Raw genomic sequence first — 13,407 nt, forward strand, 5'->3', positions numbered from 1 at the left:
CCATTCAAAATCCTATTTTACCTAACCTCTCCTCTTTGGTATTTGGTATTTTATTAAGATCCCCATTAGCTGTTGCAAAAGCAGCAGCTACTCTTCCTGGGGTCCACACAGAACATGAAACATGACATAATACAGAACATTAATAGACAAGAACAGCTGAAGGACAGAACTACATGAATTTAAAAGGCACACGTAGCCTACATATCATTACATACACACAAACTATCTAGGTCAAATAGGGGAGAGGCGTGAGGTGTAGCTTTACCTGTTTTTTGAAACCAGGTTTGCTGTTCACTTGAGCAATATGAGATGGGAGGGAGTTCCATGCAGTAATGGCTCTACATAATACTGTACGCTTTCTTGAATTTGTTCTGGATTTGGGGACTGTGAAAAGACCCCTGGTGGCATGTCTGGTGGGGTAAGTGTATGTGTCAGAGCTGTGTGTAAGTTGACTATGCCAAAAGAGACTGGCATGCATAGTATTTATATCAGCCCTCTGATTACAATGAAGAGCAAGACGTGCCGCTCTGTTCTGGTCCAGCTGCAGATTAACTAGGTATTTTCTTACAGAACTCGACCACACGACTGGACAATAATCAAGATAAGACAAAACTAGAGCCTACAAGACTTGCTTTTTGGAATGTGGTGTCAAAAAAGCAGAGCATCTCTTTATTATGGACAGACCTCTCCCCATCTTTACAACCATTGAATCTATTTGTGTTGACCATGACCGTTTACAGTCTAAGGTAAGGGCAAGTAATTTAGTCTCCTCAACTTGGTCAACAGCCATACCATTCATTACCAGATTCAGCTGAGGTCTAGAACTTAGGGAAGGATTTGTACCAAATACAATGCTCTTAGTTTTAGAGATGTTCATGACCAGTTTATTACTGGCCAAACATTCCAAAACAGACTGCAACTCTTTGTTAAGGGGTTCAGTGACTTCATTAGCTGTGGTTGCTGATGCGCATATGGTTGAATTATCAGAATACATGGACACACGTGCTTTTTTTAATGCCAGTGGAAGGTCATTGCTAAAAATAGAAAAGAGTAGAGGGCCTAGAGAGCTGCCCTGCGGTACACCACACTTTACATGTTTGACATTAGAGAAGCTTCCATTAAAGAAAACCCTTTTGAGTTATATTAGATAGATAGCTCTAAATGCACGATATGGCAGAGGTTGAAAAGCCATAACACATACGTTTTCTCAACAACAGGTTATGGTCAATAATATCAATGGCTGCACTGAAATCTAACAGTACAGCTCCCACAATCTTCTTATTATTAATTTATTTCAACCAATCATCAGTCATTTGTGTCAGTACAGTACATGTTGAGTGCCCTTCTCTATAAGCATGCTGAAAGTCTGTTGTTAATTTGTTTACAGAGAAATAGCGTTGCATTTGGTGAAACACAATTTTTTCCAACAGTTTGGTAAGAGCTTGCAGCAAGCTGATAGGTCTGCTGTTAGAACCAGTAAATGCTGCTTTACCACTCTTGGGTAGCGGAATGACTTTGGCTTCCCTCCAGGCCTGAGGACAAAGACATTACTCTAGACTCAGATTAAAGATATGACAGATAAGAGTGGCTATAGAGTCAGGTACCATCCTCAGTAGCTTTCCATCTAAGTTGTCGATGCCAGGAGGTTGGTCATTTTTTATCATTAACAATAATTTTTCCATCTCTCCCACACTAACTTTACAAAATTCAAACTTGCAATGCTTTTCTTTCATTATTTGTTTTTTATGCATGAATACGATGGCTCTCTATTCGTTGTTGTCATTTCCTGCCTAAGTCTGCCCACTTTGCCAATGAAGTAATCATTAAAATGATTGCCAACATCAAATGGTTTTGTGATGAATGGAATTTGTCTTTCTGCCCATAATTTCATTTAAAGTACTCAAGTTGTTTTCCTTCATTCTTTATATAATTGATCTTGGCTTCATAATACAGTTTCTTATTTTTTGTTGATGAGTTTAGTCACATCATTTCTTAATTTGCAGTAAGTCAGCCAGTCAGATGTGCAGCCAGACATATTAGCCATTCCTTTCCCCCATCTCTTTCAACCTTACAGTTTTTCAATTCCTCATCAATCCATGGAGCCTTAACAGTTCTAACAGTCAGTTTCTTAACATGTTTATCAAAAATTGGAAGAAGCAATTTCATAAATTCATCAAGTGCAGCGTCTAGATCCTCTATTAATCACATCATACCAACAAAGATTTTTAACATCATCCACATAAGAGTCACCGAAAAATATTTTGTATGATCTCATAGAGGTCAATCCCCTGTCAATCAATTGCAAGAAAATGAGCTTTAAAACTGCAAAATGTTCTTTTCACCCCAAGACAAAATGTGCAGAATTGCAGGAAATAAGCTTTAACCCTGAAAGATTCTCTCCACCAACAAGAGGGGTGTGAACAGTTTGTGTCATGAACAGTGCTTGTGCCCATAGAAATAGATGCAACGTGCACAACGAGGCGCCGGATGTTCCCCAATGCTGGAAAGGGAAAGGGGATACCTAGTCAGTTGTACAACTGAATACCTTCAACTGAAATGTGTCTTCCGCATGGTCTTCCCTGTGGCTCAGTTGGTAGAGCATGGTGTGTGCAACGCCAGGGTTGTGGGTTCGTTTCCCACGGGGGGCCAGTACAAAATGCATGAAATGAAATGTATGTATTCACTACTGTAAGTCGCTCTGGATAAGAGCGTCTGCTAAATGACTAAAATGTAAATGTAAATGTATCTCTTATACACCATTTGTTCCTGTGGTGTTTGTAAACACCCTGGTAGGTTGATTAATAACCTGGACCAGATTACAGGCACTGGTTACAGTGAGAAGCTTCCTCTTGAGCGGACAGCTTGATGAAAACCAATCAATATTCAGGTCCACAAGAAAGTAGACCTCTCTGTTTACATCACATACACTATCAAGCATTTCACACATATTATTGAGATACTGACTGTTAGCACTTGGTGGCCTATAGCAACACCCCAAAAGAAAAGGCTTTAGATGTGCCAAGTGAACCTGCGACCACAACACTTCAATAGCACTTGACATGAGATCTTCTCTAAGCATTACAGGGATATGGCTCTGAATATATAGAGCAACACCTCCCCCATGTGTCTCTTCTATAGATGCTATATCCTTGTATTGCTACTGCTGTATCATCAAATGAATTATCTAAGTGAGTCTCAGAAATGGCTCATATATTGTTATCTGATATTAGTAAGTTATTGATTTCGTGAACCTTATTTCTAAGGCTACATGTATTAATATGAGCTATTTTCAGCCCTTTCCTGGGTATCTTATCAGAGATAGACATAATATGGAAAAGATCAAACAAAGCAAGAGAAAAAATGTATACATTCAGCAGTCCATTAATCAATTGGTGTGTGTGTGTGTGTGTGTGTGTGTGTGTGTGTGTGTGTGTGTGTGTGTGTGTGTGTGTGTGTGTGTGTGTGTGTGTGTGTGTGTGTGTGTGTGTGTGTGCTGCGGGGTTGAAGCTACGAACCCATAGGCTTGGCTCTCTCATTCCATCCAGGCTTTGGGAAGGAGGGTGGATAATGAGCCTGTCATAGGGAGGGTGGATAATGAGCCTGTCATAGAGAGGGTGGATAATGAGCCTGTCATAGGGAGGGTGGATAATGAGCCTCTCATAGGGAGGGTGGATAATGAGCCTGTCATGGGAGGGTGGATAATGAGCCTGTCATAGAGAGGGTGGATAATGAGCCTGTCATAGGGAGGGTGGATAATGAGCCTCTCATAGGGAGGGTGGATAATGAGCCTGTCATAGAGAGGGTGGATAATGAGCCTGTCATAGGGAAGGTGGATAATGAGCCTGTCATAGAGAGGGTGGATAATGAGCCTGTCATAGGGAGGGTGGATAATGAGCCTGTCATAGGGAGGGTGGATAACGAGCCTGTCATAGGGAGGGTGGATAATGAGCCTGTCATAGGGAGGGTGGATAATGAGCCTGTCATAGGGAGGGTGGATAATGAGCCTGTCATAAGGAGGGTGGATAATGAACCTGTCATAGGGAGGGTGGATAATGAGCCTGTCATAGAGAGGGTGGATAATGAGCATGTCATAGGGAGGGTGGATAATGAGCCTCTCATAGGGAGGGTGGATAATGAGCCTGTCATAGGGAGGGTGGATAATGAGCCTGTCATAGAGAGGGTGGATAATGAGCCTGTCATAGGGAGGGTGGATAATGAGCCTGTCATAGGGAGGGTGGATAATGAGCCTGTCATAGAGAGGGTGGATAATGAGCCTGTCATAGGGAGGGTGGATAATGAGCCTCTCATAGGGAGGGTGGATAATGAGCCTGTCATAGGGAGGGTGGATAATGAGCCTGTCATAGGGAGGGTGGATAATGAGCCTGTCATAGGGAGGGTGGATAATGAGCCTCTCATAGGGAGGGTGGATAATGAGCCTGTCATAGAGAGGGTGGATAATGAGCCTGTCATAGAGAGGGTGAATAATGAGCCTGTCATAGGGAGGGTGGATAATGAGCCTCTCATAGGGAGGGTGGATAATGAGCCTGTCATAGGGAGGGTGGATAATGAGCCTGTCATAGGGAGGGTGGATAATGAGCCTGTCATAAGGAGGGTGGATAATGAACCTGTCATAGAGAGGGTGGATAATGAGCCTGTCATAAGGAGGGTGGATAATGAACCTGTCATAGGGAGGGTGGATAATGAGCCTGTCATAGAGAGGGTGGATAATGAGCCTGTCATAGGGAAGGTGGATAATGAGCCTGTCATAGGGAAGGTGGATAATGAGCCTGTCATAGAGAGGGTGGATAATGAGCCTGTCATAGGGAGGGTGGATAATGAGCCTGTCATAGGGAGGGTGGATAATGAGCCTGTCATAGGGAAGGTGGATAATGAGCCTGTCATAGAGAGGGTGGATAATGAGCCTGTCATAGGGAGGGTGGATAATGAGCCTGTCATAGGGAGGGTGGATAATGAGCCTGTCATAGGGAGGGTGGATAATGAGCCTGTCATAGAGAGGGTGGATAATGAGCCTGTCATAGGGAAGGTGGATAATGAGCCTGTCATAGAGAGGGTGGATAATGAGCCTGTCATAAGGAGGGTGGATAATGAGCCTGTCATAAGGAGGGTGGATAATGAGCCTGTCATAGGGAGGGTGGATAATGAGCCTGTCATAGAGAGGGTGGATAATGAGCCTGTCATAGGGAGGGTGGATAATGAGCCTGTCATAGGGAGGGTGGATAATGAGCCTGTCATAGGGAGGGTGGATAATGAGCCTGTCATAGGGAGGGTGGATAATGAGCCTGTCATAGGGAGGGTGGATAATGAGCCTGTCATAGAGAGGGTTGATAATGAGCCTGTCATAGGGAAGGTGGATAATGAGCCTGTCATAGAGAGGGTGGATAATGAGCCTGTCATAAGGAGGGTGGATAATGAGCCTGTCATAAGGAGGGTGGATAATGAGCCTGTCATAGGGAGGGTGGATAATGAGCCTGTCATAGGGAGGGTGGATAATGAGCCTGTCATAGGGAGGGTGGATAATGAGCCTGTCATAGAGAGGGTTGATAATGAGCCTGTCATAGGGAAGGTGTATAATGAGCCTGTCATAGAGAGGGTGGATAATGAGCCTGTCATAAGGAGGGTGGATAATGAGCCTGTCATAGGGAGGGTGGATAATGAGCCTGTCATAGGGAGGGTGGATAATGAGCCTGTCATAGAGAGGGTGGATAATGAACCTGTCATAGGGAGGGTGGATAATGAGCCTGTCATAGGGAGGGTGGATAATGAGCCTGTCATAGGGAGGGTGGATAATGAGCCTGTCATAGAGAGGGTGGATAATGAGCCTGTCATAGGGAAGGTGGATAATGAGCCTGTCATAGAGAGGGTGGATAATGAGCCTGTCATAAGGAGGGTGGATAATGAGCCTGTCATAAGGAGGGTGGATAATGAGCCTGTCATAGGGAGGGTGGATAATGAGCCTGTCATAGAGAGGGTGGATAATGAGCCTGTCATAGGGAGGGTGGATAATGAGCCTGTCATAGGGAGGGTGGATAATGAGCCTGTCATAGGGAGGGTGGATAATGAGCCTGTCATAGGGAGGGTGGATAATGAGCCTGTCATAGAGAGGGTTGATAATGAGCCTGTCATAGGGAAGGTGGATAATGAGCCTGTCATAGAGAGGGTGGATAATGAGCCTGTCATAAGGAGGGTGGATAATGAGCCTGTCATAGGGAGGGTGGATAATGAGCCTGTCATAGGGAGGGTGGATAATGAGCCTGTCATAGGGAGGGTGGATAATGAGCCTGTCATAGGGAGGGTGGATAATGAGCCTGTCATAGAGAGGGTTGATAATGAGCCTGTCATAGGGAAGGTGGATAATGAGCCTGTCATAGAGAGGGTGGATAATGAGCCTGTCATAAGGAGGGTGGATAATGAGCCTGTCATAAGGAGGGTGGATAATGAGCCTGTCATAGGGAGGGTGGATAATGAGCCTGTCATAGGGAGGGTGGATAATGAGCCTGTCATAGGGAGGGTGGATAATGAGCCTGTCATAGAGAGGGTTGATAATGAGCCTGTCATAGGGAAGGTGTATAATGAGCCTGTCATAGAGAGGGTGGATAATGAGCCTGTCATAAGGAGGGTGGATAATGAGCCTGTCATAAGGAGGGTGGATAATGAGCCTGTCATAGGGAGGGTGGATAATGAGCCTGTCATAGAGAGGGTGGATAATGAGCCTGTCATAGGGAGGGTGGATAATGAGCCTGTCATAGGGAGGGTGGATAATGAGCCTGTCATAGGGAGGGTGGATAATGAGCCTGTCATAGAGAGGGTGGATAATGAGCCTGTCATAGGGAGGGTGGATAATGAGCCTCTCATAGGGAGGGTGGATAATGAGCCTGTCATAGGGAGGGTGGATAATGAACCTGTCATAGGGAGGGTGGATAATGAGCCTGTCATAAGGAGGGTGGATAATGAACCTGTCATAGGGAGGGTGGATAATGAGGCTGTCATAGAGAGGGTGGATAATGAGCCTGTCATAGGGAAGGTGGATAATGAGCCTGTCATAGAGAGGGTGGATAATGAGCCTGTCATAGTGAAGGTGGATAATGAGCCTGTCATAGAGAGGGTGGATAATGAGCCTGTCATAGGGAGGGTGGATAATGAGCCTGTCATAGGGAGGGTGGATAATGAGCCTGTCATAGGGAAGGTGGATAATGAGCCTGTCATAGAGAGGGTGGATAATGAGCCTGTCATAGGGAAGGTGGATAATGAGCCTGTCATAGAGAGGGTGGATAATGAGCCTGTCATAGGGAGGGTGGATAATGAGCCTGTCATAGGGAGGGTGGATAATGAGCCTGTCATAGGGAGGGTGGATAATGAGCCTGTCATAGAGAGGGTGGATAATGAGCCTGTCATAGGGAAGGTGGATAATGAGCCTGTCATAGAGAGGGTGGATAATGAGCCTGTCATAGGGAGGGTGGATAATGAGCCTGTCATAGGGAGGGTGGATAATGAGCCTGTCATAGGGAGGGTGGATAATGAGCCTGTCATAGGGAGGGTGGATAATGAGCCTGTCATAGGGAGGGTGGATAATGAGCCTGTCATAGGGAGGGTGGATAATGAGCGTGTCATAGGGAGGGTGGATAATGAGCCTGTCATAGGGAGGGTGGATTATGAGCCTGTCATAGGGAGGGTGGATAATGAGCCTGTCATAGGGAGGGTGGATAATGAGCCTGTCATAGGGAGGGTGGATAATGAGCCTGTCATAGAGAGGGTGGATAATGAGCCTGTCATAGGGAGTGTGGATAATGAGCCTGTCATAGCGGATGTAAGAAATGTCTCTACGCGCTCTGGCAGCTTTCATGGCTGGGATCAGTTCTTTCCCCTTCTGGCGCGCAGCTTCAGGATAGTCCTAGTTGAGGAAAATATATGTTCCTCTCAAGTTCTTGGCTCCTTCCAGAACAGCTACCTTGTCCTTGAACCTCAGGAACTTGACCACTATCGGCCTGGGCCTATCACCTGGGCCGGTGGTGGGTTTTCCAGTCCTTTAGGCATGCTCCACCTCAATCTTCCTGTGGTCCATCTTCAGTTTCTCCGAGATCATTTCCCACACTTTGTCCTCAGATTCCGTCTAGATCTCATGTGAAGATTCTGCAATTCCGTCTACAACAATGTTGTTCCACCTTGATTGTCCCTCGAGATAATCTGATTTCTCCATCATTGTTATCATGGATTCACACACAGAACTGATTTCCTCTCTCAATGACTTACAGATTACTGTCATCTTGCCGTTCTCCTGTTTCAACTCATCGAGCTGACCCTGGGAGAATTGCAAACTGTTTTCAGGTCCTGGACCTCTCTGGTCAGGTCGTCCATTATTTTATAAATTGAATCGACCAGTATTTGGACAAAACACTTGAAGCTATTTTCTTGTTGTAGAAACAACTGCTTGGAGAAGTATTTTTGTTTATTTAATGGTACCCCCGCCGGCTTTGGTCTTTGTCATGGTAGCTAGCGATGTAGGTTACTGTCACGTCCTGATCAGTAAAGGGGTATTTTGATATTGTAGTTTGGTCAGGACGTGGCAGGTGGTGTTTGTTTTATGTGGTTCGGGGTTTGTTGGGCTATGTTATTATGTAAGAGGGGTATTTGTTTAGCGTGTTCCGGGGTTTTTGGTCTATGTTCTAGGTTAGTGTTTTTCTATGTTCATTCTAGTCTTTCTATTTCTATGTTTAGTTAATGGGGTTGACCTTCAATTGGAAGCAGCTGCTCCTCGTTGCTTCTAATTGAAGGTTTTATTTAAGAGGGGTGTTTTTTCTATGGGATTTGTGGGTAGTTGTTTCCTGTTTAGTGTCTGTGCACATGACAGGACTGTTTAGTGTCGTTCGTTGTTTTGTATACGTGATTTGTTTGTTTTTTCCTTCTTTTGAGTTAATAAAGAAGATGAGTATACACGTTCCCACTGCACCTTGGTCTAATCCTTACGACGCCCGTTACAGTTACGCTGTTACTCCTCACAGCTCCAGACAGGCCAGGTCACAGGGAAGATTGAACACAACAAACAGCAGGGATCTAGACAGCCACAAACCCGGGACAATCCACAGTCCCAACCATAATGGCTAACTGCGTTGCGGGCTGCATTCAAGCCCTCAAGGATCCCCGCTAGCTTGATAGGCAGCTAGTTAGCAGCTAGGTTAGCTGCTACGCCAAATAGCTCCTAAGACCTGGCCTTGGTGTGCAGGATCACTGGACGGAGAGTAGCGGTACCAGCAACTGATACCAAATGCGTTGCAGGATTCAAACTAAAAAGTTAGCTAGCTACTAAGAAACTTTCAAATACACTTTCAAAAAAAACTACTTTTCAAAACAACAAACCGAGCTCTCCCTCGTTCCGCGTTCAACAGGAAATGTTCAACAGGAAGTGATGACCCCTTAACCTAACCTTAACACCTAACCCTAACTCCTAAACCTAACCCCTAATTATAACCCTAATTGTAACCCTAAACCTAACCCTGATGCCTAATATAGCATTTTTCCTTGTGGGACCGGCGAAATGTCCCCACTGGTCCGGGTTTTCCTTGTTTTATCGTCCTTTTGAGGACTTCTGGTCCCCACAAGGATAGTAAAAACAAAACTCACAAAAACACTCACTGTCCTGTAAATGGGTAGTTCAAGGACTTCTGGTCCTCACAAGGATAGTAAAACCAAAAACACACACTATCCTGTAAATGGGTAGTTCAAGGACTTCTGGTCCTCACAAGGATAGTAAAATCCAAAACACACACTGTCCTGTAAATGGGTAGTTCAAGGACTTCTGGTCCTCACAAGGATAGTAAAATCCAAAACACACACTGTCCTGTAAATGGGTAGTTCAAGGACTTCTGGTCCTCACAAGGATAGTAAAATCCAAAACACACACTGTCCTGTAAATGGGTAGTTCAAGGACTTCTGGTCCTCACAATGATAGTAAAACCCAAAACACACACTGTTTTGTAAATGGGTGATTCTTTAGCAGTCAAGTTCAAGGACCTTGATAACAAGACATTCCTCCACACCCTTAAACCATGCAATCCACCTTCAATGAATTCTATTAGTTTCTCCCATTGTATTTCAACCTGCTGTTACATTCGACCTGACTCTCTGTATTGTCTTTCTATCTGGTCTCATTAAATAACATGGCGATACGTAGTCTTAGTTTGACTCTGAGTAACATGGAGATATTTTTTATTTTTATTTAAACTTTATTTAACCAGGAAATGCCAGGTTAAATACCAGAGTCTCAGAGTCAGAGTCTCAGACCCAGAGTCTCTTTTTCAAGGAAGACCTGGCCAAGAAGGCAGCAACAATCAATACATTACATCATTAAAACATACAACAATACAACATGATCCAGCCTAAAAAAAGCATTTTACACTCCTCCGTAACAGAGTCTCCCATCAATATTTTAAATTCATTCAGTGGCACTAACATTTAGATGAAGCATGGATTGTAAACTAGAGTTCTAGCTCTGGTAAAGGTCATGAATTTAGTTGTTTGTACATTCAAGTTTGAGACCATAAAGGGAGATCTGCAGGACTGAAAAGCAGTCTGGAGCTCTTCAACAGCCTGAACCACAGAAGGAGCACATGAGTATATGACTGTATCATCTGCATATAGATGTAACTTTGCTGGTTGCATCCCATTTCCAAAATCATTAATACATATTGAGAACAACACAGGAGCTAAAATGGAGCCCTGGGGCACACCTCTATTAATCTCAAGAATGCTAGACTTGTGATTGTCAGTATATACACATTGTGTTCTGTCAGAAAGATAGTTCCTAAACCAATTTACTGCCCTTCACCGAGACCAATGTTTCTGAGTCTAGCTAGCTACAATGAATGGTCAACTGAATCAAATGCCTTTGATAAATCCACAAACAGTGCAGCACAATGTTGCTTTTTATCAAGTGCATTTATGTTATAATTTGCCACTGCCATAGCTGCAGTTGTGGTGCTGTGCCCCGATCTAAAGCCAGACTGAACCCCTCTGTAACGGCTGCCTTTAGAGTGGACCAAAATGCAGCGGAGTTAGTGTTCATGATATATTTAATGACACGGAACACTATACAATTACAAAAACAATAAACTGACAGCCAACACAGTCCTGTCAGGTGCAAACACTGTAACAAGAACAATTACCCACAACCCCCAAAGGAAAAGTAGGCTACTTATGTGTGACTCCCAATCAGCCACAACCCTCTACAGCTGTGCCTGATTGGAAGTCACACGGCCAAAATAAACGAAACAATCAAAACACACACTTCTCTTCTGCCACGTCCTGACCCAAGTACACCCTCTACTGGTCAGGACGTGACACCCTCAGTATGTTCTTTTCAATTAAGAAGTTTTGTAACTGTGAGTTCACTAGGGATTCATAGACTTTGGCCAGGATAGGGAGTTTGGACATTGGACGATAGTAATTAGCATTAGAGGGATCTCCACTCTTTAGCAGTGGGAGGACATAAGCTGATTTCCAAATGCTGGGTATGGAATTGGTCAAGAGACTCAAGTTGAAAATGTGAGCCACAGGTTCAGTAATAATACCAGCTGCTATCTTTAAGAGGTAGGGGTCCAGGTTGTCTGGACCTGCAGACTTTTTAGTGTTTATTGCCTTTAGTTCTTTCTAGACCTCAGTATAAGAAACAGGCTCAAAGTTAAAATGGTTCACAAGAGGGCCTATATCCTAGTTTACTGTAACAGAGTTTACATTAGAGGCCTGGGCCCCACCATTATCAAAAACTGAGCCAGCAGATATGAAGTGCTTGTTAAAAACCCCTACAATATCAGCTTTATCGTTCACTTCATTAGAATCCATCACTAAATGGTCAGGAAGGCCAGAGGATACACTAGAACCTGACACTGATTTGATTAGCTTCCAGAACTTGGTAGGGTTGTTTAGGTTCTCTGTGACTGCATTTAAATAGTCATATGATTTGGACTTCCTGATCAATCCTGTGTATTTGTTTCTTAGTGCTCTGAAGGAGGCCCAGTCAACAGGAGCATTTGTATGTCTAGCTTGAGCCCAAGAGATATTTCTCTTTCTAATTAATTCTGCCAAGTTATCTGCAAACCAGGGATTGTCCCTTCCACTGATTCTAAACTTCTCCACAGGGGTATACTTATCACAAATTTCATATACAAATAGTCCCAGGCAGTGTCAACATTGGGAATCAGACTTACTCTGTCAATATTATGGTACAGATCATGTAAGAACACTTGCTCATCAAACTGTTTCAAATGTTTGTTTTAAAATCTAACGGGGTTTGGCTTTGGTCGTTTTTGTATTTCTAACACAAGCAATTGCAGAGTGATCACTGACATCATTACAGAATATCCCAGTCGATGTGTATTTGTGAGGGGTATTCATTAGAATAATGTCCAATAGCGTTCATTTGTTAGGTGCTCTGGGATTCGGTCTTGTAGGCGCATTAATTAATTGAGCGAGATTCAGAGAGCCACACAGTTCTTTAAAAGAGTCAGATACAGATGTAAGCATATCCCAGTTCAAATCTCCTAAATCTCCTAGCTTGTGCAGGACATCAGAAAGAGAGTTAAGTGCGTCTCCCGAGGCCGAGAGCGGTCTGTAGCAGCCGAGAGCGGTCTGTAGCAGCCGAGGGCGGTCTGTAGCAGCCGAGGGCGGCGGCGCGGGCGGTCTGTGCAGCCGAGGGCGGCGGCAGCCGAGGGCGGCGTGCGCCGGGGCGGGCTGTAGCAGCCGAGGGCGGTCTGTAGCAGCCGAGGGCCGCGTGCGCCGGGGCGGTGTAGCAGCCGAGGGCGGCGGCGCCGGGGCGGTCTGTAGCAGCCGAGGGCGGTCTGTAGCAGCCGAGGGCCGTCTGTAGCAGCCGAGGGCGGTCTGTAGCAGCCGAGGGCGGTCTGTAGCAGCCGAGGGCGGTCTGTAGCAGCCGAGGGCGGTCTGTAGCAGCCGAGGGCGGTCTGTAGCAGCCGAGGGCGGTCTGTAGCAGCCGAGAGCGGTCTGTAGCAGCCGAGGGCCGTCTGCAGCAGCCGAGGGCGGTCTGCAGCAGCCGAGGGCGGTCTGCAGCAGCCGAGGGCGGTCTGTAGCAGCCGAGGGCCGTCTGTAGCAGCCGAGGGCCGTCTGTAGCAGCCGAGGGCCGTCTGTAGCAGCCGAGGGCGGTCTGTAGCAGCCGAGGGCCGTCTGTAGCAGCCGAGGGCGGTCTGTAGCAGCCGAGGGCGGTCTGTAGCAGCAGAGGGCCGTCTGTAGCAGCCGAGGGCGGTCTGTAGCAGCCGAGGGCGGTCTGTAGCAGCCGAGGGCGGTCTGTAGCAGCCGAGGGCCGTCTGCAGCAGCCGACTACAGTGATGTGGGAGTTCTTATAAACATTCACTATAACCGCAAGCAATTCAAAATGTTTGGTTT

The 13,407-nt window shown here is 45.5% G+C and overlaps 1 protein-coding gene across 1 annotated transcript in view; it reads left to right on the forward strand.

The window, feature by feature from the left end:
* The window catches only part of LOC106594511 (arf-GAP with dual PH domain-containing protein 1), a 38,669-nt gene that overhangs the window by 18,827 nt on the left and 6,435 nt on the right, over positions 1-13,407 (forward strand). The window lies entirely within an intron of this gene.

This window comes from Salmo salar, chromosome 12 (genome assembly GCF_965601325.2).
Source record: "Salmo salar chromosome 12, fSalSal1, whole genome shotgun sequence".
NCBI classification, from domain to species: Eukaryota; Metazoa; Chordata; class Actinopteri; order Salmoniformes; family Salmonidae; genus Salmo; species Salmo salar.